General features: G+C 41.8%; 1 protein-coding gene and 1 pseudogene across 1 annotated transcript in view; both read right to left on the reverse strand.

The window, feature by feature from the left end:
- The window catches only part of LOC149188933 (defensin-like protein), a 170,550-nt gene that overhangs the window by 138,901 nt on the left and 5,034 nt on the right, over window positions 1-26,615 (reverse strand). The gene's annotated exons all lie outside the window — the stretch shown is intronic.
- Window positions 918-26,615, reverse strand: LOC149188934 (thioredoxin reductase 1, mitochondrial pseudogene; annotated as a pseudogene).

Consider the following 26,615-nt stretch of genomic DNA (forward strand, 5'->3'; position numbering starts at 1 on the left):
AAAATCTGTAAAGAGCAGAGGGGTTTGGCTGGAGGTGACATGGGCCTCTACCACCCCATTGGTAGCACTTTATCTAGCTTTCGTCTTGTAGGGTTTCCCTCTGCAAGGCCTGCTAGATTTTGTGGTAACAATCCCCATCATCAACCTGCATCATCAGTCCGCAGTTTAATCTCTCTACCACTTGTGCATCTTTATTGTAGACACATTGTTGGTCTATTATGTTGGTTTGTAGCTAAAATGGCAATTAGACTCTAATTTTATTTTCCTTTTTCTCATGGCCTCTCCTAAAATTGTGACCAACCATGATCAATGGGGGGAGCACCATGCCACTCATCTTGTTGTAAAATGATGCAATCTCCCCATCTCAAAAGCTTTTCTATAAGTTGTTATGAAACACAAATACAATCTATAGTTGATTAAAACTATACTTTAAAAAACTAACAAGGCACTCATTTGTATATAATCTCATAACTCCCTTTTTAGGAAAGAAAAAACCAACAACTTTCTATTAGATAAAAAGATGTTTACATAAATCATGCATATAGTATATGTGCCAAATATTCGCATAAAACATATGACTGAATATTCAGTATCATACAGAGAAACCTAAGAAACAACAAGCCCATGGGCACCAAAAACTATGTAAAAAGACAAGATAACAAAGCACGCAGGTCCGTCAAAAAACCCCGTAGGGAACACCAGATATAGCTTGACAGCAAGCAACCACTCATTACAATGTCAATGTCGAAATTTACTCTGACCATCAATAAACAAACCAAAAGATACTCTAACTTGAAAGGAAAACATCAACGCCAGGAGATACTTTGACTAGCAAAAACCTTGGAAATGCTCCAACAAGCCCATTGCAAGTTGCAACCAAGCAGATTAAGAAGTTATCAACCCTAGACCTCTCTGGCCTAGTCACCCTGTTGTGTGATAGCTCCTTCTATGTCAGCAACAGTGATAGCCTGGCGCCATTTTTTGACTTGAACATCTCTGGCGACGAAAACCCCAGGAAAACTCGTTTAAGAAGATCCAGGCTTAGTCACAATGTAACCGCGTGGGTCCAAATCCAACTACCCCTCTAGAAACATTGTGGCCAGATCATGCCCAATGGCGTAGAACAGCCTGGACACTTCCAACAGCGACTCCTCATTGTACACTGTGTACCGCATATTGAGCCCACTAAGAAAACCCCTCTCGTACCCAAAAGCTTTGAGGACCTTTGTTTACCATATGACCCCAATCTTGGGGTTTACCAGCACCCTCTTCTACATAATCTTGTTGGCCCAGGACGCATCCCACCTATGAATGAAGCAAACTTTGTTGTCAAAGTTAGGTAAGAAGTTTGCCTCCTCGATGGCCAAGGCTTCACCCCGAATTATTGCCAATGGCCGATTGCAGAATATTGAGGCAGCACTGTCATGGACGGCACAAGCAGAGATGCCCATGTTCCAAAACACAAAAACACCCTGGCCGACATCCAGAAAATCCAAATGCATGGCCATCGCCCCCATGGCAATGATGATAGAATCAGCATCCACCAACTTGTTGTTCATGTAAACCTAATAGGCCTCACCGACAAATCCATGCGCACCACTGCCTCCGTGAAAACTCACATCCTGAAACGAAGACTTTTCTCTTTGAACTCCGCCAAAAATCTTTTAACATTCTGGCACTCGAGCGTCGCCAACCACCAGAGCTCCGCCACGCAAGCCCCCTCCCGAGGGTAGCATCGACAACCTCCTCCATGCAGTTGATACCGCCAATGAAAATGGCCTTCCCTTTCAAAGAAACCATGTAGCAGGAATCCCTATCGTAGAACCACAACCATAGTTTAAAAACCGGAACCGATGACCGGACTAGTCCACCTAATAAACCAGGTTTGAAACCGGAACCGGTCAAACCAAGATTGGTCAGATCTCAATGAACCGGCCTCTAAAAAAATACACAAAATAATTAGTTTTTAATAAAAAAAACTATTTTTAAGATTTAAAACCATGATTCCAAACCAATAGAGACAAAATATGCAAGGTTTGTTCATCTATATACCATGTAAAGGTGAATATATCAAAATGGCACCAAGTGCAAGAGTCCGAAAACAATGCTCTAAGCTATGGGGCCACTGACCTACTACAAGTCTACATATCAGTGATCAACAACATGATCACTCCTCATCATGATCAAACTCAACACCACTACTAGATAAGGGATCATCAACATGAACTACATAAATAATATGGCTCAGAGTTTGAGGACTCCTAAAACTCCTCTACAACTTTAGTAGCAGTAGTAGTAGTAGCAGTAAAAATAGACATCAAAACTACAAATCACTAATCAACATAGTCACGCATGAAATTCATCATTGCTTCAAGGCTACTAAAAATGGGATCATCAACAAGAGATACATAAACTCATCTAGCTCAACGTATTCAGACTTGGATTGCTCAACCTTATAACATGATAGAAATTGAAAAAGTTTAACATGCCTAACCAATGATTTTGGTTTGAGTGAAGGGTTCATCTCCTCAACCTTATAATGTGGTAGAAAAAGATTAGCATGCCTAACCAGTGGTTTTCCTTTGAGTGAAGGGTACATTCTTGTTAAGGCCATGGTAGAGGAGTTCAACAATCAATACCACCAACATCAACAAAGTTCAACAATCAATGCCACCAACATCAAGTTTCTTAAAGGGCTTCATGCTCTTGATCAAATGCCAATCTCATACCCTCACGCATGATAGAATCAAATGGAAACATTACAAACCCCCAAACCATGAAATCCTGAAAACCATTAAGTCTATTGAATTTTGAGTGAAATCTAAAATTCTAGTTTCTCCATATGAAATCCAATGAGGTCGAAACCACTCTCAAACATCCTGAGTCATTTCATGGTAATGTTAAAAATTTAAGTAAAAAGATGAAAATGGAAAATAAAGGAAATGTCTCCTTTACTTTAAGAATTTAACATTACCATTAATTGCCAACATGCTAGGGTTGAGATGTGTCAGGAAAATGAGAGGGTAGGTAGGCTTTCCTTGGAGGAGTTGTTTTTGGAGGAAAAAAACCCAAATTTCCCTCAAAACAACTTCAAAACTCACAAAACTGCATTATGTGGGGTCCATAGCTAGCCTAGCAATAAACCGGTCAATTTATGATGGAATCGGTCAATTTCGTCATAAACTGGTTGGTTTGGTCCAGTTTCCAAATGAACCGACCGGTTTGACCAGTTTTCGGTTCATGTCAGCCGGTTTTTAAAACTATGACCGCAACAGAGAACCACCCACACGCCGCTCAGTCCCCATCACTCCCGTATGGGGGTGGTTGATGCATTTGAAACTCTTTTTGAAGACGGCTGCTCCAAACCCTAACCCACGACCTCTGACACTTTCCTCAGCGATTCTGTTTTTTCTTTGTTCACTCACAACTCCACCTTGGCTTTTATAGCATAGACTTTCCACAAGTGATGAGGAGTATATGTTAAATAGATCCTGAATTCTGTAGAGTACAATTATGGCTAATTCAAAATGGTAAATGGGCATGATTTCAGGAGAGTATAATCTTATAACTCCTTGTAAGTGCTACATGAATCCATAAAACATTTAACAAATTTAAAAATTAGTAAGTTCAATATGATTTCATCATTAAGTCAAACTTCAATAAACAATGACACATTACCCTTTATTAGTTCAAAACTATTTACAGAAGATAACAGTATCTTCGGCAATGTTATCGTCGTCTAGCCCACAACTTGGGTCGCGTGGAAGAAACCTTCAATCCACTGGATGTGGCCTTGGAGGCAAGTCTCAAGTCGAGTTTATTGTCACTCTATCTCGACTCCTCTATCTAAGCTAACTCCTAGTGAAGCCAAGGGGGGTAGTCCCTAAAAAATAACTAAGGTTGATTAAGCTATAGCAAAATAAGAAATTATTCTAGGAGTTAATTTGATTACACAAAAGCACATTAACCAACAACATATAATTTATATGATTGACAAGCAAATAATCAAATGACAAATTTAAATAACAAGATAGACCAATGCCAAAAGTAAATGCTTGTGTTGTTGAAAAAGGAACTAGGGCAAATGTAATCGTGGCCCAATGAAGTATGTTGTCGAATGTTTTGGAGAAATGCTCTTGGTAATTTTTATTATGGTTGAGTTCACTTGGAATTATTAAAGTGAGTGCAAAATGGAGAGGCAGATATGTTGATCTGCATGTGATTGCAAGAAAAGTAAATTAATCTATGGTTTGCTTCCTTTGTGGCTTTTATCCTTCGAATGAAAACAAATGAGTCACTTGGAGATCCAACGGGAAGAAACTTAGTTTCATGGCATTCCCCTAATTTCACAAGTCAACAACAAGTGTTTCCAAACTCACAATAAAAGTTGAAATGTTTTCCTAATTAAACTATCCAACGCAACAAGTTCCTCTCTAAATCATGCCAAAGGTCAAGCTTTCACTTGCAATGGCCAAGAGCATAACAAGAACTTGGAGGGGAAATTGTTCTTTATTTGCAAAAAAGAAATCTATCTAAAAAATTGAAATCTAATCTACAACTTGAATGAAATCTAAACTAAGAAAATGAATGTTTTGCGGTGCTTGGTTTTTTTTTTAAGAAAATGAATATATATATATATATATATATATATACCAAATTAGAGCAAAATTAAACAAGCAAACCATGAAATGAGACAAAACACAAATCCCCTCGGAGTAGGGGGGATGGGATGCCTAGGGGACTCCCACTAGCTCCCTCAAGGTTACAATGTTTGCTTAGGAAGGTTTGCAGCCCTTTGAAATAAAGGGAAAGGTTTGTTGCCCCTTTTTCAACAAAAGGGAAGAATATGGGTGCTTTTCGAGGTCCTAAATATTCCAAATCATCAAAATTTGGGTAGCAATTCCCCTTCTCTATTCAATAAACCTACAAAATCAGCAAGCTATTAATGGTAAAAGATGCCCCAAATGACTTTGGGAACATCCAAAAGGTTATTCTAAAATCCAAGTGAAAATTTATTGAAAAGCTAGTCTAAACAAGCAAGAAAGAGCTAACTAAAACTAGCTTTTCTTGATTGTCTTTTATCTGTTGTTTATGCAATAAATAAATGGCACTCAGATCTGCCAAATAAATCAATTGATAGCTTAAAATAAAGTGACCAAAAAGATTTAAAAAACAAAAACAAAAAAAAACTCTTAAAGCAAGAGAAGAAGAGAGCTTGTAAATGGAATCCTTGGGCAATGGAGTATTTGTTGGAGCACGGTGGGATTTTGCTTCTTATAGTTTGAAGTTCGTGAAGCATCTAACCAAAGTGATCCACATCTTCAAATCGAGGTGCTTGTAAAGATTAAAAAATCTTGCCAAGAAACTCTGTTAAATATAGGTGCTTCCTACATAAGAAACCTGGAAAATATGCCAATCACCAAGAAGTACATATAATCTTCGATTTCTAAATGCAAGAAAACAAATAGATTTCACCACAATCAAATTGAGAAATCTACTCCTACTGGGTAACAATACCCCTTCAAAGGCCTATAAACAAAGCTTGAAAGCAAATTAAAACAAAGCAAGGTTACCTCATGCATTAAAATCAAGCATCCACACAAAGTTTGTACACCATTATTTGCCTCCAAAGCCTTTTTATTTCAATGATGAGTACAATACAAATGCAAGCAAGGCTCTCTTCCAATCCACCACTAACTCTCTTTGAAATGGAGAAGAGTGCTTTGTTTTATAGACCAAGAGAGAGGAGTTTCCAAATAAACTCTTCAATCATAAAAAAAGAAAACTCTTTCACTTAGAAAACGAGGAAACTCTTCCACTTTAAAAAAATGAAACTTCTTAACTAGAAAAAGTAGGAAACTCTTTAACTAAAAAAAGAGGAAACTCTTCAACTAGAAAAAGAGGAAACTTTTTTACTAAAAAAAAGAAGAAACTTTTTTAATAAATAAAAAGTTAATTTATTCACTTTTTTGAGTGAATAATTAATTTTCATGAGGAAAAATAAATATTTTATCCCAAAAAGGGGGTACTAAAGTAAAGTGGATACTCTGAGTTAGAAAGCAAGTGCCCCCAATGCATATGACACCTCCTAGTACCACTTTATAATGATTACATAAATTTTACAGGGAAATTTTTTGTTTCCCGAAAATTTTTAATTATAAAAAATTAAAAATAAATAAATCCTAGAAAAATATAACACAACTCCATAAGACTCTGGATAATGAGTAGCATGGTAATACACATTGACTCTAGACTTAGACAACACCACTAAGGCCTAGCCATTAGGACGTACTCCAGCTTCAGAAGTATGAGTGAAAAAACTTGGAAAATTATCAATCGCTAAAAAGCAAAAAATATAATTAACCAAGCAAAAAAACACTCTAGAGTAACTTCCCCAATAACTAAGTCCCAGGGAGCTAAGTCTTTTACATAAGTTCATCATTACAATTCCCCCATGGGAGTACCAAATTTGCATAGAGAAGGAAACCAGAAGAAAGGGAAAAATTATTTTGCGAGGCTTCTGAACCAGTGTTGTGGGGGAGCACCCCCCCCCCCCCCGGAACCCACTCCCAAAGCGCGCTCCGCTCGGGAGCGGATCAAGAGCGACCTCTAGAACGTGCTCTTGAAATTCGCTCTTGCACTCCCTTAAAAAAAATCCATTCCTTGTTTTTTCGGGAGTGAACTAAGGAGTGGTCAGGGAGCGTTCGCTCCTGTTCGCTCCCAGCGGGCGAAAAAGGCAGGCTGCGCGGCAGGCAAGGGAGGGAGGGGAGGGCAGGGGCCTAAAGAAATAAAAGGCCCTCCACCCCTCCAATTATTCACCATTTTCATATTGAGAGAGCAAGAGAGGGCCTTTGGAATTTGAGCTTGAGTTGAGGAGGGAGATTGAGAGGATTGCTTGGGATCTTGAGGATCTTGCAAAGGAGAATGGAGCTTGGAATTGAAGGCCAGAGAGGTAGGATCGAGACTCTAATCTAGCATTTGTGTTTTGTATATGTTCATTATTAAATGAAAATTATCTCTTCTCTCTTTCCCATTCCCATTCCTCCATTTTATTGCAAGAAAGAAACTATAACTCCACCAAAGTTCAAAGAATCAAAACTTCAAACATCATGGCTATATGGCTTGGCATTCCCTTCATGTTGGTTCCTTTTTTTTGTTATTATGGTGTTGGAGAGTAAAAGGAGGAGGGTTGATCATGATGAAGAGGATGAAGAAGTGGGTAGTGGTGGATTTGAAAACCCTGGAGAGGAGGAGTACCTTGGTGAGGAGGAAGAAGAGAGTGGAGATGATGAGGGCACAAAAATGAAAGCAAACCAAACCCCACTGTGGAAATATGTTTCTAGACCTAAAGGAGGGAAAGGGAGTGGAACCACTAAATTTACATGCCTCCATTGCAAAAACACTTACACAAGTTCATACACCCGTGCCAAAAAGCACCTTTGTGGGAAAATGCCATGGGATGGAAATAAACAAGTAGGAATCAAAATTTGTGTAAGTGTGTCAGCACAACAAAAAGCCAAATACATAAGGGAAGAGGAGAAAGGCCAATACAGATCTAAAAGATCTAAGGGTGACTTTGAACATGATAGCCCACAATCGCATAAACAAAGAACTCCACTAGCATCCTCCCATGGCAGTGGATATGGAGGAATAGGAACAAAGATCCCATTAAAGCATAGAACCATATAAGATTTCCTTGCCGAAGGTTGTAGGAATGATGTGGATTGCATGTGAGATGCCATTCAATGTTTTTCACTCACCTTGTTGGCATGAAATGGTTTTCGCCATTAATGATGCCCCAAAGGATACAAGAGCCCTGGGTATGACAAGAGAACCGTGGGAGTTGATCATGAAAAAAGCAAAAATTTCACATGCTTTGGGTTAAATGACAAGTTCTTGGAATGAGCATGGGGTATCAATTGTATCTGATGGAGGGACAAATGTAAAAGGCAAGCCATTGATAAGTGTTCTTGTTGTGTCTAGTAGTGGTGCAGTCTTCCTTTCAGCATATGATTACTTAGAAAAGTTCAAGACCGCCATCAACATTGCAGAACCATTACTTCAAACAATTGAACGTATTGGGCCATACAATGTCATCCAAGTCATCACTGATAATGCTTCTAATTGTAAGGCAGCGGGAGAAATTATTGAGGATAGATACCCCAACATATTTTGGTTTGGGTGTTTGGTTCACACAATGAACCTTTTGATGCATGATATTATTAAGAACAAACACCCTCAATACAAATGGATTGGTGATTTGTACAAGAGAGGCAAAAGAATGATAAAATTTATTACCAATCATAGCAATACCCATGGGCTTTTTCACAATCACTCAAGTTTGGAGTTGTTGAAGATTGCGAAGACTAGATTTGCTAGCTATTACCTCACCTTCAGGCGCCTTTTGAAGGTAAGAGAGTCATTGGCTAGCATGGTATCAAGTCAACACTGGCAGGTATTAAAGGACAGGGCTTCAACCACAGTGGGCAAGCAAGGTTTTGAACAGGTGGGAAGTTTTGCAATTCACCAAGCCCATTTATAACATGATTCGTTTTGCAGATACAAATGCACCAGTGATTGGGGAGGTGTATGAGCAGATGGATAACATGTTGGGGCAAATAAAAGATATTGTTCAGGAAAAAGATCCCAACTTGTATGATATTATTCACAATTTTGTGTGTGCACGGTGGGATAAACTTAATGTTCCACTACATGCCTTGGCGTATATCCTTATGCCAAAATACTACTCTCCATCTTGGTTGGGAAAACCTGCACCTAGGGGTGGGGTTAGGGCCAAACCCCATACAGATCCAGAGGTACAAAATGGATATATGAAAGCATTAGACAAGTTGGTCCCTAATAGGGAGGAGTGTGCTAATCTGCGTCTTGAATTAGGTAGATACTTCACTAGCACTGGAGTGTTTGGTTCTTTGCATGCAATGAAAGATAGGGACAAATTTGATGCTATCACATGGTGGGACGCATATGGTGGCTAGGAACTTTTGCCAAAATTGGAAAAAAAAATGCTCTCACAGGTTGTAAATACTTCTTCTGCAGAGAGGTGTTGGAGCACCTATAGCTTCATCCATAACGTGAGAAGAAACAGACTCAATGAAAACCGGGCAGAAAGTTCGGTTTATGTGCACTATAACTTAAGGTTGTTGAGTCATTTGTTGAAATTTGGTACCGGAGGACAGGTGGTTCCCTTAGGCTTTGATCTTTGGCCTAGGGAAAAGTGTCCAAAAGAATTTAATTTTTCTCCTAAAGTAACTTTATAATTTTTATCAAGTTAAATCTAATTTAAAAGTGACTTTAAGTGATAAAGTTACTAAGTCTAATTTTAAAGTGACTTTTATAAAGTCAATGAAAAATTAGAAAGGAAAAGTGACTTTGGAAATAAATGACTAAGTGGGTCTTTATTAAAGTGGGGTGAATTAAAAAATAGAAAGTGAAATTTAAATAAGCATTTAATCTCAGCCATTGATCTAAATCTATTTCAGCCATTGGATTTAGGGATCACCCAAAAGTCACTTAGGGTTGGGTTAAGGGAGGAAAAGGAGGAAAAGATCATTAATTCTTTCATGGGCAGATTGAGAGAAGGAGAGCAAGAGAGCAAGGGAGATTTCTGGACAGCTGAAAGCATAGTTTCAGCAGCTGAAAGCGGAGTTACAGCAAAGCGGAGTTTCAGCAAAGCGGAGTTTCAGCAGCTGAAAGCGGAGTTTCAGCGGCCAAAAGCGGTGTAACAGCAGCAGCCGCGGTGTAACAGCAACAGCCGTGGTGTAACAGCAACACCCGCGGTGTAACAACAACAGCAGCGGTGTATCAGCAGCTGTGAGCGGTGTAACAGCAACGGTGTTTCAGCAAGGCTGAGATAAGTTGTAAAAGTCTGTTTGTTGATTTTTTGCTGAACATTTATCCTACTGTAAAAAGGCATTTTCCAGAAATAAAGAAGAGCTCTCAAACTGGTTTTCCCCAAGAGTTGTAGGGGGTTTTTCCAGGGTCACATTGACCAAAAATCTCAGTGTTTAAATGTGTTTTAATGGTTGTTTATTACTGCTGATTTTTATTTCTGCAATTTTCAGCATTCTGTAAAATTTCCAGAATTTGTGTTTTCAGCAAATTTATTTTTTCCAGCTTGTTAAATGTATGGTTATGGGAAAGGGCATTTAACTATATGGGAGAAATAAGGAGAAACTGAAAACCGGGGTGGGAAATGAGAAATTTCTACATGGTATCGGAGCTTGAGTGCTGAAGGGCAGTTTGGGACAGCAAAAGGAAAAATTACAGTTGCTGATTTTTCACTCAGAAAATTCCAGCAAGCTGATTTTTCATAAACAGCAGTTTTATCTTTACCACAGCAGTGTTATTTTTCAGTTTTAGGACAACAGGATGTCATTGGGATTGAGGGTGGAGGATAGGTTGGATGGGCATACAAATTACAGCGTTTGGAATGAGAGAATGCAGAGTATATTTGAGGAGGCAAAAGTCTGGGATATCATGGTGCATACAGCACAGCACCCTGTTGTTGTGCCTGCTGATGCTACTCAGTTGGCTGCTTATAATAAAAAGAACAACAAGGGTAAGAGGTTGATTCTAGACGGAATCAAAGACCATTGCATTCCTCATGTGAGGGGAAAGAGCAATGCCCATGAGATGTGGACAGCATTGTCCAATCTCTACTAGAGTACCAATGAGAACCGAAAAATGGTCCTGAAGGAGAAGCTGAAGAACATTAAGATGGGTAATGATAGTGCAGCTGGATATCTCACAAAGATTACCAATGTGAGAGATGAGTTGGCAGCGATTGGAGAGGCCATTCCACCCACTGAGTTGGTGCGGATTGCAGTGAATGGCCTCCCCCGTTCATGGTTGAACTTTGCTGATGGGGTTTGAACTTTGTGCACGTGAGACCCTTCCCACATGGGAGAGGTTTTGGGATGATTGCATTCAGACAGAGATCAGGAAAGGTCAGCTTGGGGCAGCCAAGCCAGTTGAGCAGGATGAGGACGTAGCACTGGTGGCAGGAGGCAAGAAAGGCAAAGGGAAGAAGCAGGCTTCCACAAGCGGTGGTGGGGGCAAAGGCAAAGGTAAAGGTAAACAGGGGAACACACAGAAGGACTATTCCAAGGTGAAGTGTTGGAATTGTCAGAAGATGGGACACTATGCAGTTGTGTGTCCGAAGAAGAAGAAGAAGAAGGGGAAGAACCAGGACGTGGCAGCTTCAGCAGAGATTGAGGACTTTGCAGGTCGTTTTGACCGGGAGTTTGCGTTCACTACATGTGAGTCCTCTAGTGCAGGATCACCTGCCACACAGGTTCAGAGGGAGCATGCTTTTCCCTCGATTAGCGGAGCATCTTCAGGTATCTGGTATGTGGACAGTGGGGCTTCACGTCATATGACAGGAGTCCGTGAGTACTTCTCAGAGCTTTCAGAGAGTGGCACTGATATTGAGGTAGTACTCGGTGATGACAGAGTTGTTAGAGCAGTCGGGGTGGGGACAGTGACATTTCAGAGGGAGTCCAAACCTCCCTTGAAGGTGTCAGAGGTTCTTTATGTGCCAGGGATGAGGAAGAACCTCACATCCGTCTCAACTTTGGAGGACAGAGGATATGAGGTACTGTTCAGGGGAGGACAGGTGTTGATGTATCCCAGGGGCACTCCAGCTGATTCAGCTAGAGTGATAGGTGTACGCCATGCAAAGGTGTACAAGTTTGCATTCCAGCCCCTTTTGGCATTGAGCAGTAGTACCGACAGCAGAGCTAGCAGTTCTGAGCTGTGTGAGATTTGGCACCGCAGGATGGGACATATGTATCATGGAGCCTTGAGGACCTTGCGGGAGATCACTATAGGTGTGCCAGATTTCAGTACTGATCACTTTGATACTTGCAGAGGTTGTGCTATGGGCAAGTTTGCCAAATCCCCTTTTCCCAGCAGTGACAGCAGAGCGACTGGGATACTTGATTTGATTCATTTTGATGTGAGCGGTCGAATGTCTCATGTTTCCTTGAGTGGATATGAGTACTATGTTTTATTCATTGATGATCACTCCAGGAGGACCTGGATTTATTTCTTGAAGACCAAGAGTGAGGTCTTCAAGCGGTTTCAGGAGTTTAGAGCTCTTGTGGAGACATAGACAGGTCGGAAGATCAAGTCCCTGAGGTCGGACAATGGAGGAGAGTACACCCTTGGAGAGTTTGTTGATTATTGTGCGGAGGCAGGCATTAGGAGGGAGTTCACTGTTCCCTACAACCCCCAGCAGAACGGGGTTGCGGAGAGGAAGAACAGATCCATCATAGGGGCTGCCAAAGCCATGTTACATGATCAAGGGTTGCCATTGTTTTTGTGGGCAGAGGCCTGCAACACAGCTGTTTACTTGCAGAACAGGATTCCGCATCGTGCCTTGGGGCACATGACTACGGAGGAGGCTTTCTCTGGGAAGAAGCCTGATCTTGGTCATCTTCATATCTTTGGATGCATTGCATAGTCCTATATACCCAAGGAGAAGAGGACCAAACTAGAGCCCACCGCAGAGAAGGGTATCTTTGTGGGCTACAGTGAGACCTCAAAGGCCTTTCGGATTTACATCCCTGCACAGAAAAGAGTTGTTGTCAGACGGGATGTGAAGTTCGAGGAGGACAGGGCCTTTAGGAGGTCACGGGAGTTAGAGTATCTGGATCAGCCAGACCCTCAGCAACAGTTGAGTCAATCGCAGGGATCCAGTGGGCAGGGATCAGGAGGATCCGGAGGTACATCTATGAGGATGTCAGGTCCATCAGTGAGCAGTGGCTCCGCGAGCCAGAGGGGTGGTGCTCCGGGCAGCATGCAGAGCAGTTCACTAGGGAGTCCACTGATGGACAGTTCACACGGTACCTCAGCTTCTACAGGTTCAGGTGCAGGCAGGAGGACAGCAGACAGACAGTCAGGAGTTTAGGCTACTGATGGTGATGAGGAGGAGGAGTTTCATTCTCCTATGGGAGAAGCATGCTCAGGGAAGAGGAAGCCCAAGTGGCTTCAGGACACCTTGAGAGATGCCACATCTGTTGCTGAGCCGAAGAGGTCGGTCAGAGAGAGTAGACCACCTGAGAGGTTTTGTAGTTATATGGCGATGGTTACCAGCATCCTTGACTCTGAGCCTTCTAGCTATGAGGAGGCAGCTAGCCAGCAGGTCTGGAGAGAGGCCATGCAGGAGGAGTATTCTTCTATCATGAAGAATGATGTTTGGGAGGTGGTGCCGAGGCCTGAGGGCAAATCCGTGGTTACTTCCAGATGGCTTTACAAGGTAAAGCATGCTGCAGATGGCAACATTGAGAAATTCAAAGCAAGGTTTGTGGCTAGAGGGTTCTCCCAGGTAGAGGGAATTGATTATGAGGAGACCTTCGCTCCCGTGGCTCGATATACTTCGATACGCTCCATTATATCGATAGCAGCAGAGATGGGTTGGAAGATCCACCAGATGGATGTGAAGACCGCATTTCTCAATGGCTTCATACAGGAGGAGGTGTACATTGAGCAGCCACAGGGCTTTGAGGTGCATGGGAAGGAGTCCCATGTGTGCAGACTGAAGAAGGCCCTTTATGGCCTGAAGCAAGCTCTCAGAGCTTGGTACTCCAGGATAGATACATATTTGCAGGGGATGGGTTTCACAAAGAGTGAGGCAGATCCGAACCTTTACTTTATTGTGATTGGTGAGGAGCCTCTCATTCTGGTGCTGTATGTGGATGACTTGGTCATTACAGGTGCAGAGAGACTCATAGAGCACTGCAAGAGAGATCTTGCGGCGGAGTTTGAGATGAAGGACATCGGCTTGATGCATTACTTTTTGGGTTTGGAGGTGTGGCAGGAGGAGGGGCATTTCTTCCTGGGGCAGGGGAAGTATATTGTGGACATCCTTAGCAGATTCCACATGGAGGATTGTAGACCCATGTCGACACCGATGATCACCAACTGGAAGAAGCTTCATGCTTCAGATTCTGAGTTGGTGGATCCCACATTGTACAGGCAGCTGATTGGTTCCTTGATGTATTTGGTCAACACTAGACCAAATATCTGTTTTGTAGTCAACACGATGAGTCAGTTTATGTGTGAGCCTAGGAAGGTTCACTGGGTGGCTGCAAAACACATTTTGCGGTACTTGCAGGGGACAGTGGATTATGGTCTGGACTACAGGCAAGGAGATGGAGTGAGATTGGCAGGATACACTGATTCTGATTGGGCAGGTTGTGCTTCTGATAGGAAGAGCACTTCAGGGTGTTGTTTTGGGTTGGGTTCAGCCAATGTTGCACGAAGCGGGAGCGAAGCGGAAGCGCGGAGCGCGGAAGCGTCATTTTCCAAAAATCTAGGAAGCGAAGCGTCCGCGGAAGCGTCTGCTATATATATATATTTTTTTATATTTTTTTGCATTTATACTCAAAACAAACATCCCAAATACCAAATTAATTGTAGAAGACATGAAAACATGCATATTTTTGCATAAATCAAGATAGATATGGCATCCATGATTCCATTGTAGTTACTAGTATGTACAACAATCATCTATATTCTAGCTATTACAAACATACATCAAATTTTTAAGCATATTATAAAACATAAAACATTTAAGCATATTATAAAACATAAAACATAGAGCATATTATGATTTATCTAGCAAGTGAGCAACTGTCAACATTTGTCATGTCCAAAATTCAAATAATAATGTTTACAAAATATGTCACTTGGTCACCGCCAAGCCAAAAAGGTTCAAAATTCAAATTCACAAGTCTACAAGTCTAATGAGTAATCTATGACAAAAAGTAGTAGATTGTGAATATATCTACTAATCTCTCCTCCTTCCACCACGAATAGAACGTGATGGCGGGCCTCCACGTGGTGGCAATGAAGAAGATGGTCCCTGTGTAAGTCGTGGCACTGAAACTGATGAAGAAGAACCCCCTGCTGTTGGTGTTGAACCATGGAACCATGGAACCAAGGGACCAGATGGGGGTGGGGGTGGTGGCATATCAACACGGTCATCATCATCCTAGAATCGCTCAAAAAATTCATGCAAAAAAAAAAAACACTAGTTAACAAAAAAATTAAAAACATGAATTAGAGAAATGCTTTATAAGGGAAAATTGGAAAATTCATACCACAATGGACATACCTGGATAAGAGCATCCTCTAATTGCTCTAGTCGCAACACTCCATCCTCCAAATTGGGCTCCTCTAGATTCTTGTCCCAAATCAACAAGTCTTTATTAGACTTTGCATCTTCACAGTAATGGGACAACAATCGCAAGTTGTAATGAACATAAACCAAGCTCTCTGCCCGGTCTAAATTCAACCTGTTCCTTTTAACACTGTGGATGAAAGAATAAGAGCTCCAACACCTCTCTGCAGAAGAAGTGTTTACCACCTGTGATAGCACCCGCAATGCCAAACTCTGTAGAAGTGGAGTACCCCCTCCATGCATGTTCCACCACTCAAGAGCAGAAAAAGTCTCTCGATCTTGAATTGCATGCATGCTCCCAAATGGACCAGTGTTAAGCGTATAGTTGCTCACCTGTCTCCGTACCAATGCAGCCTCCTCCTCATCAGGGATTAATCTACTCAATGCAGCCATATATTTTTCGTGAACCTCTCTATCTTGGTGTGGTTTTTTCCTGCTTCCCCCCCCCCAGGTGCTGGTGTTGAAAGCCATGATGGATGATAGTATTTAGGTGTCAAAACATATGCTAATGCATGCAATGGAATATTTAGCATTTCCCATCGGTTTTGCACCTCTACACGAATATAATTGTACAAGGTGGTATCTCTAGGCTCAACAATGTCTTTAATCTGCCCCAACATGCTATCCATTTGCTCATACACCTCCCCAATTACTGGTCGATCTGAATCTGCAAACTTGATCATGTAATAAATTGGTTTGGTGAATTGCAAAACATATTTAACCTGTGACCAAAAGTAACTGTCAAGAACAGTGTCCTTGACTGCATTAGCACCATCTGTGTCAGTGTTAATTTCATCCCATGTTTCAGCACACACCAGATTAGTTAAAGCTTGTCTCACCCTCACTAGCCGCCTAAAGGTGAGGTAATAACTAGCAAATCTTGTCTTTGCAATTTTAAGCAATTGCAACTTGGAGTAAGTGCCATAGAAGTAGTTTACCCTTGTATGCCCTGCGATGAATTTAATGCGCTGCTTCCCTTCCCTGTAAACCTCAGCAATCCACCCACAATCTTTGTGTTTCACAATATCATGCATCAAAAGGTTCAATGTGTGAACCAGGCACCCAGACCAAAAGATGTGTGGATGAGTACGCTCAATAATTTTTCCTGCTGCCTTACAATTTGTTGCATTATCTGTGATCACTTGAACCACATTATTCGGACCAACATCTTTGATTGATTTCAATAGGAGATCTGCAATGTTTTGTGCAGTTGCACTGATGGAGGAGGAGTCATGACATGCAATAAATACTGCACCACTAGAAGAAACACCAAGAACATTTATCAAATGTTGGTTTCTAATATTTGTCCACCCATCTGATACAATGGATACCCCAGAATCCACCCACTCATGTGTAAAACGTGTCAAAGCTCTTTGAACCTTAGCTTTTTCTCTTTCTAATAACACTGTTCTAGCTTTCTCATAGTTGGGGGCCTTGTATCCTTTTGGGGCTTCATTGATGGCCTTTACCATGTCATGCCAATAGGGAGAGCGAAGCACATTGAATGGTACACCGCAAGCACAAAGAAAACGGACTATCTTTCCATCCACATCATCCCTCCCAGCAACATTAAGGAAATCCCCTATTGTTCTTCTACCTCCAGAGGTTGCAGAAGTACCATGAGGAGATGGGCAACTACCAAATTTAGAGGTTGCACTTGATTCAGAATGAGTTTTTTGTTTCTTGTTTTTTTGTTGTGCAGCCATCTCTATTTGGATGTATTTTCTTCTTTCTTCAGTTGAAATGTTTGGGCAAATTTGTACCCCCACAGAACCCTTTTTTTCATCACTGTCCAGCACCCCACAAAGATGCCTCCTCAGACGGGTATATGAACCACAATATGGTTTTCCTCCATGACAACCTTGAGGGCACACAAATTTGTAAGATCCACCACCCTTTCCCCCATCAAGTTTGGTCACATAGTTCCACAAGGGTGTTGATGTACCTTTCCCATCTTGTGCTTCAATGTCCCCTTCAAGTTCATCCCCTTCCTCTTCAAACCCTTCCTCCTCATCATACATTGGGTCACTACTATTAGGACCAAGTTCATCCCCTTCCTCTTCCCTTCTATTCCTCACCCTTGCCATCATTAAAACCAAGAGTGGAATGATACATAGAAGCCAAAAGAACACCATCTTGGAATATGGATATAGGTGGTGGACAACCTGTAAATAAAGGAGCAAGTAGAAACAATGGGAAAGAGTAGGAGAGGGAGGAGAAAAATACAAATTTTTTTTTCAAAAAAACAAGGGAGTTTGGGGTTTGAACTTACCTCTTTAGCTCTTGTAGATGAAGTCCTCCAAGCTCTTGCTCCAAGCTCCTCCTCCTTCTCCTAGCTCCTCCTTCTTCACTCCTCCAAGCTCTCCTCTCTTCTCCTCTCCTTTCCTCTCTTCTCTTCTCCTCTCCTCTCTTCTCTTCTCCAACTCTCATAAACTCAAAGTGAGAAAATGAGAAATGAATGGGAGCTTTATGCTTTTCATTCCTCACCCTAAACTCACCCTAACCCACCCCCTCATTGCTAAGTTAAGTTAACTTTAAAAAAAAAATTAAAAAAAATGAAGTTTTTTTCCTTGGGCCCGCGCGGTTTTTTCGGAAGCGCTCGTGAAGCGTACGCTTCCGGGCCCGAAGCGTACGCTTCCGGGCCCGAAGCGTGGCGCTTCCGGAGGCCCGAAGCGCCCTCCGAAGCGCGCTTCGGGGCCCACGCTTCTCAAAAACCAGGAATCGCTCAAAAAATTAGGAATCGCGCTTCGGGAATTTTGGAATCGCGCTTCCTTTGGCGCTTCCGGAACGCTTCCGTACGGGACGCGATTCCGGCCTAGGATCCGGGGGGGGGGGGGCACTTCCTGCAACACTGGCCGTTCAGCAGTAATGTCATGGTTCAGCCGGAAGCAGCAGTCAGTAGCACTGAGTTCAGCGAAAGCAGAGTATATGGCAACCAGTCTAGCTAGTTGTGAGGCCATCTGGCTTCGCAAGATGTTGTTTGGCTTATTTGGTCAGTCGTTGAGACCTTCAGTGATTTACTATGACAATCAGAGTTGCATTAAACTCACGGAGAATCCAGTATTTCATGACAGGTCAAAGCATATCGGGATCAGATATCATTTCATCAGAGACTATGTTCAGAAGGGAGCTGTGAAGCTTGAGTATATTTCCACTGATGAGCAGGTTGCAGATATTCTTACCAAAGCCTTACCACAGGGCAAGCATGTCTACTTCAGAGACAAGATGGGTGTGGTGAGGAACACCTTCCTCAGTAAGAGGGAGTGTTGAAATTTGGTACCAGAGGACAGGTGGTTCCCTTAGGCTTTGATCTTTGGCCTAGGGAAAAGTGTCCAAATTAATTTTTCTCCTAAAGTAACTTTATAATTTTTATAAAGTTAAATCCAATGTTCCACCAAGACTCCGGTGCGGGGAGACGCGGGTGCGGAGAGACGCACAGGGGGACGTGTGGGAGTACACTCAAATTTTAGGGAAATTTCGGGGGTGCAGGGAGTCGTCGAGGTGTATATATATATATATATATATATATATAATTCAAGTTCATATTCATTGTTCACTGTTCAATAATGAAAGCATAAAAATATTAAATAGACAATTGAAATTTGAATCATTGATCCATCCTCCTCATTCATTTTGATACATACATCATTCATATGACATACTCAAATGACAAGTCTCATTATTGAATTAATTATTATTCATACATACCATGAGATTTGAAAAACAAAAATAAAAATCAATAATAAAATATTCAAATACATTGATCGATATCATTCATCATTCAATGGTTCATCATTCTACAATCTACATTGATTTAAAAACTAAATTCATCATCCATCGTTCTAGAATCTAAATTGAAAGCAAAACATACTAGTATATTTTCAAAGTTTGAACACTAAATCTATATAACTCAAAGTTTCAAAGTTCAAACTCAAAAATAGTTAAGAGTGAAATGGAAATGACTTTGGGTTGAAATGAAATGAGCTTTTAACTTTAAGGTTTAGGCTTTTAAGTTTTAGTTATTTAGTTTTAGTTTTAATTTTTTTTTTAGACTTTTAAGTTTTAGTTATTTAGTTTAAAAAAAATAAAATTTAAGGGTTTTGAGTTTTGAATTTTTGATTTTGAATTTTGAATTTTTAAGTCTTATTAGACAAATTTAAAGGGGGACGCCCAGGCGCACCCTTTTTGGGGAGTCTAGACTCCCATACTGAAGGGGGACGCCCAGAAGCACCCTTTTTGGGGAGTCTTGGGGAGTCTAGACTCCCACACTGGGGAAACGCACCCCCTTGCGTCTCCCCAAGACTCCCCAAAAAGGGTGCGTGGGGAAACGCACCCCCAAGAGACTCCCCGTCCCAGGTGCGTGGGGTGCGAGGGGTGCGCGCACCCAACCCTGGGGGACGCGTCCCCGTGGAACACTGGTTAAATCTAATTTAAAAGTGACTTTAAGTGATAAAGTTACTAAGTCTAATTTTAAAGTGACTTTTATAAAGTCAATGAAAAATTAGAAAGGAAAAGTGACTTTGGAAATAAATGACTAAGTGGGTCTTTATTAAAGTGGGGTGAATTAAAAAATAGAAAGTGAGATTTAAATGAGCATTTAATCTCAGCCATTGATCTAAATCTATTTCAGCCATTGGATTTAGGGATCACCCAAAAGTCACTTAGGGTTGGGTTAAGGGAGGAAAAGGAGGAAAAGATCAATAATTCTTTCATGAGCAGATTGAGAGAAGGAGAGCAAGAGAGCAAGGGAGATTTCTGGACAGCTGAAAGCAGAGTTTCAGCAGCTGAAAGCGGAGTTACAGCAAAGCAGAGTTTCAGCAGCTGAAAGCGGAGTTTCAGCAAAGCGGAGTTTCAGCAGCTGAAAGCGGAGTTTCAGCAGCCGAAAGCGGTGTATCAGCAACAGCCGCGGTGTAACAGCAACAGCCGCGGTGTAACAGCAACAGCAGCGGTGTATCAGCAGCTGTGAGCGGTGTAACAGCAACGGTGTTTCAGCAAGGCTGAGATAAGTTGTAAAAGTCTGTTTGTTGATTTTTTGCTGAACATTTCTCCTACTGTAAAAAGGCATTTTCCAGAAATAAAGAAGAGCTCTCAAACTGGTTTTCCCCAAGAGTTGTAGGGGGTTTTTCCAGGGTCACATTGACCAAAAATCTCAGTGTTTAAATGTGTTTTAATGGCTGTTTATTACTGCTGATTTTTATTTCTGCAATTTCCAGCATTCTGTAAAATTTCCAGAATTTGTGTTTTCAGCAAATTTATTTTTTCCAGCTTGTTAAATGTATGGTTATGGGAAAGGGCATTTAACTATATGGGAGAAATAAGGAGAAACTGAAAACCGGGGTGGGAAATGAGAAATTTCTACATCATTATTATGATCGGGCTTGTGAGGATACATCATATACAACTTGGGACAAAAACCCAGAGGAAGATAATTTGGAGGATGGCGCTCTACATCTAGAAGAATTGGAAACATAACTTTTGAAAGATGATTATGAAGCAACAACAGCCATGCCACCCCAAGCATCCAGTAGTAGTGCTCGAGTTCCAACATCTTTGCCTTTGCTGCTACAACCTCCATCTACATTCTCATGTGGAGGGCTTGAGCCTTCTAGTTTTGGGCATGCAACTATGAGGGAGGAGACTTCTAGAAGACCACCACGACCTTCTCAGAAATTAGAAATTTCTCGTGGCAGCAAGAGGAAGCAGTAGATAATAGATTTATTTGTCTTTACTAGTTTCTAGTAGTTTTAACTTTTCATAACTGTTGACCCTTTCATATTTATTATGATATTTTTTGTAAACAATATATGACAATTTAAGTTTGAACTTTGAATTTTGAAGTTGGAAATTATAACCCATTGGTAATGAATTATGAATATGTTAATTTTAGGTATGTTCTATGCTTAGAGCAATTTATTTCAATTTTCATAGCTAGCTCAATATCTTTTTCAGATCAGCAATCACATTAGCATAATAGTAAATTGCAGATAGAACATAAACATAAATCGCAGCAGACAAGCCAAGACAAGAGGACACAAGATGTGGCGCTAGCCAAGGACAAACCCCAATGTGGGGAACCCTTGATCAATTCTTCTTATATGTTCTTCAATAGTTCAGCAGAGAGAGAGAGAGAGAGTACATATACAACATAAGTCAACACTTTGACTTATCTAAATAAGAGCATAGATCATCTCTAAGTAGATGATACATGAGGTAGTTGAACTCAGATGAAGACATGTTGCTTCAACTGATTCTCCCAGGTGACCCCATCACCATGCTGCACAAATCATTGTGTTGCTCCTCATCATCATGTTGCCATGCTGCACCCATCACTATGTTGCATCTCATCATGCTTCAGTGATCATGATTGTACCCATCACTGTACTGCATCATGTACTTGTTGTCCCATGTGCCATTGCTACACCATGTTGTCACACTGCTTGTCCCAATGTTTAGCACTGATGTACCTTGTTGTCACACATGTTGTCCCAATGTTTAGCACTATTGTACCTTGCTATCACACATGTTGTCCCAATGTTTAGCACTATTGTACCTTGCTGTCACACATGTTGTCCCAATGTTCACACATGTTGTCCCAATGTTTAGCACTGTTGTACCTTGTTGTCACACATGGTGTCCCAATGTTCAGCACATGTTGTCCCAATGTTTAGCACTGTTGTACCTATGATTTCTTGTTGTCCCATTAACCTACAGCAACCCAACAATCATGCCCAAAACATACCTTGAACATGGCTACCTCCTCATGCTACTGTTCTGGGCATATGGCAACCCCTAACACTTCCATGTTGGCCTACTTAGGAGTGGCTAGGCCTGTGGCCTACCACAGACCTTTGTTGCACACACACCAAGCACCTAAAATGCATGCTACAGCTCACTGTTCTAGGGTCCTTTGACTGCTGCAATTCGAGACTGATTAGGGTACTCAAACATAGTCCCTAACAACCCTTCAATCTGCCCAGAAGTGCCCTCCTTTACTGCGGCTGCCCTTCTAGGAGGGGAGGAGACCCTACGCTGCAATTTTTGGGCAGTCTAGCCCTCACCAACAACTTCGGCCTTCCTCCTTTTGCTGCGGCCAAACAGTCCCTGAATTCTTCGTTGGTCTTGCCTCTCTTGCTACGGCCCAAAACAAACTTCTTCTCCTTTCCAATGAGTTGCTCTCCAAGGTATGCGTTGCACTTGATTGGACTGCGGCTAGGGCATCCTTAGGACTGCGGCTAGGGCTTCCTTAGGACTGCGGCTAGGGCTTCCTTAGGACTGTGGTTAGGGCTTCTTTAGGATTGTGGTTGGGGCTTCTTTAGGTCAGCGTTAGGGCAACATAGAGGCTCCTTCCATGGCTTCATTGGCTTGTCTTCTTTGCTGCGGCTAGGGCAGCCTCCTTTCCTCCAACGTCTTAGAGCTACTTCCTCCTAGATTTCTCTCACACTAAAACCCAAGACAAGTGGAGAGAAATCAAGAGAGAAGTGTGTGTGAAATGACTCTCAAGTCATCTCCTTTTATACTAAAACGTTGAGCACATGTGGGGTTTATTTGGTTGCTGGCCGACCTTGACAAATTGTCTTATAACACAAATAAATTCATAACTCCATGAATACTTATCGGAATCGGATGATCTTTAGATCAATCCTACACCTCTCGATGAGAGGGATCTAAGAAAAATATCAGCTGCCATAAATAAGATGACCCACATGGAGTTTGGCCCTAGTTGCCAATTTTAACACTCCCTCTCAACTAGGGAGAGCTCCATCGTTGATCCATCTGTCCGACTGTACTATCTCTGCCATCAATGCTCTACTCTGCTCTGCTCTGCTGAACCATGAAAAAGAAGAATTGATCGAGAATGTCTCATACCATTCTCTACTGACCCGAAGTCATTTCCATATGAAGAGAGTGTGTCATACCACTCTTACTGATCCCAAATCAATTCCAAGAGAGTGAGTCATATCACTCTTACTGACCCGAAGTCAGTTCCAATTGATCCTAGATCAATATCAAAAGAGAGTGTCTCAAACCACTCATACTGATCCCAGATCAATGGAGGTCATCCTGGCATAGGGAGTACGGTAGATACAACGATGCGTCCATCGATAGTACTACTATGGTCCCTAACCCCATTTCCTTGCTCATTGGCCAAATGAGAGGTACTTCCCATGAGTCCCAGATTGCATGGGTAGGATGCCTCGACAGGAGAACCACTCATCCTGTCCCTAAGTCGCCACGAGGTATCACAGGGGAAGGTTGAGCCATTCACCCTGTACACAGCGCACCATTAGGGGAGGGTGAGTCGCCCTATGGTCACTTGTTGCTCCAAGAAGTACCCCAAGCCCCCCGGAACTCCCAGAGCTCAATGCATGCATCATGCAAGACCCTCATAAGAGGGCCTTTCAACGACTCCAAGTTGTTCGGGAAAGTCACAAATTTGACCTTTCCCTGAGGATTTGACAGAATGCCTGTGACCTGTACATTAATCTCAATGCGATGGAGCCTCCTCACTCATCGACGTACCATATCCCAGATAAGGTAGTATCTGATGTCTATATGTTGGAGCAATCATAGAATACGGGATTCCTCAACAATCGAATCCCCTCCTGGTTGAGATAGAAGATCACGGTGGTATCCATCATGTGTATAAACAGCTCACTGAAGAGCTTCCACAACCAGCCAGCTTCACACGATATCATACTCGTAGCTATGCATTTGGTCTCAGCCATGATCAAAGCAACCGTCTTCTGCTTCCTGCTCATCCAGGATATCGAGCAGAACCCAAAGAGAATCAACACTCAAAAGTGCTCTTGAGATCCCCCACACTGCCTGCTCAGTCAGCATTCGAATAATCATGCAACTTCATATTTCCGGCAGTGTATCTCAATCCACGAGAAATTGTGCCCCGAAGATATCTGAGAAGATTCTTGGCACTAATCCAGAGAGGCTCAATCATATATGAGCTCATCATGCTAACTGCAAAACATATGTCCTGACGGAAGTTCACCAAGAACATCAACGCAAATGAGTTTTATGAAACTCAGAGGTATTTCCCAAATCTGGTCCGACATTACTACCACATAACTTCTAAAAGTTAAGCTCCATCAAGGTAGTCACAGGCTTGTAGTTCACCATTCCAAATCTGGAATCTAACTCCCTCTTCCTTTTGCAAATGAGAGGGTCTGCACCTGTCAGAAAGAGGTCGTCCTCATGGGGTGCCAGTATGAGAGGTCTATCATCCACAACCTTCAAGCAATGGTTTGGATCGGCTTCACTCCTAGTGAATCTTAGTTTCATTAGACAACTATCAATCCTCTCATATTAAGCCCGGGGTGTTTTGCTTCAAGCCATAGAGGGCTTTCTTCCACCTGCATACATGAGATTCCCGATCATGAATCTCAAACCCCCCGGGTTGTTCTAAACCTGTGGACCTACTACATGAGGGGAATGGTTCCCTTGTAAGATTTTCCTTTGGTACATCTCAAACATGTACCTTCATGCTCTTTATGAATTTAGGCATCCCAGTCACCATCTAACTCACATTGGGTAGGGTCCTATAATAAGTAGACCTCTGGTGCTATAGATGAGATATGTCAATTGACATGATCCCTAATGGACCATCCTGCAACTTGATACAAATTGCCAACCTTGAACCCATGAGTAAAAGCATCTTTGAAAATTCTATTTTCAAACACGTACCTTTCCATCGATGAATGCCACCCTGTAACCTTTGACTTCTATGCCAAAATGGACACCAGGTTCTTCTTGCGGTCAGGTACATAAAAGAGATTCTTGTAAATGAATCGAGTTACCCTCATTCACTTGAGGGGTAACATTCCCTACACCCTTTCTGGCATAGGTGGCATTGACTCCAAGTATAATCCCACGATTGTTTCCATCTCTACCAAATTAGAGAGAGTACCCTTCTATCCGATGAAGTGCCTTGAAACACTACAATCAATAAGCTAGATTCCCAAAGAGTCTGAAGGAGAGGGCCAATACAAGATAACGCTTCTTTATCTTATCAGAAACAACAATTGATTCTTCATACCTGGGGTTCCTTGCTTTCTTTGAAGAGTCGGTCGTTTCCTTGATGATCTGCATTACCTATCATTCCTCTGATCATTGAAGATATCCCTAGAATGATTGTTATCATCATCAAGTGATGTGTCCCTACCTTGGACACTCCTTCGCATAATGGCCGAACTTATTACAAACAAGGCATCTGCCTTTCCTTCTACCTTAGATCAAGACTTCCCATTGAAGTGATCTTTAGATAGGCCATCAGAAGCTTCCGCTGCGTCATTCTGATAATATTCTCTGCTTCGACTTCACCCTTGGTGAATTTGAAGAGGGATGAGGGATCCATTTATCCTTTTGTCCTTTCCCAACTGTCTTCGGTGATTGCTCTTTCACTCTTGCTTGGGCTTTGTCTTCGCCTCAACTCTGATACCATGTTAATTTTAGGTATGTTCTATGCTTAGAGCAATTTATTTCAATTTTGACAGTTGGCTCAATATCTTTTCCAGATTAGCAATCACATTAGCATAATAGTAAATTGCAAATAGAACATAAACATAAATCGCAAAAGACAAGCCAAGACAAGAGGACACAAGATGTGGCGCTAGCCAGAGACAAACCCCAATGTGGGGAAACCCTTGATCAATTCTTCTTATATGTTCTTCAATAGTTCAGCAAAGAGAGAGAGATAGTACATATACAACAGAAATCAAAACTTTGACTTATTTAAATAAGAGCATAGATCATCTCTAAGTAGATGATACATGAGGTAGCTGAACTCAATTGAAGACATGTTGCTTCAACTGATTCTCCCAGGTGACTCCATCAACATGTTGCACCAATCATTGTGTTGCTCCTCATCATCACGTTGCACTCCACTGTCTTGCACCATGCTGCACCCATCACTATGTTGCATCTCATCATGCTTCACTAATCATCATTGTACTGCATCATGCACTTGCTGTCCCATGTGCCATTGTTGCACCATGTTGTCACACTGCTTGTCCCAATGTTTAGCGTTGTTGTACCTTGATGTCACACATGTTGTCCCAATGTTTAGCACTGTTGTACTTGTACCTTGTTGTCACACATGTTGTCCCAATGTTCACACATGCTGTCCCAATGTTTAGCACTGTTGTACCTTGTTGTCACACATGCTGTCCCAATGTTCACACATGTTGTCCCAATGTTTAGCACTGTTGTACCTTGCTATCACACATGTTGTCCCAATGTTCAGCACATGTTGTACCAATGTTTAGCACTGTTGTACCTATGATTTCTTGTTGTCCCATTAACCTACAGCAACCCAACAATCATGCCCAAAACATACCTTGAACATGGCTGCCTCCTCATGCTGTTGTTCTAGGCATATGGCAGCCCCTAACACTTCCAT

This window comes from Pinus tabuliformis, chromosome 3_1, assembly GCF_031772625.1.
Source record: "Pinus tabuliformis cultivar Carrire ecotype Pingquan chromosome 3_1, CPIR1, whole genome shotgun sequence".
Lineage (NCBI taxonomy): Eukaryota > Viridiplantae > Streptophyta > Pinopsida > Pinales > Pinaceae > Pinus > Pinus tabuliformis.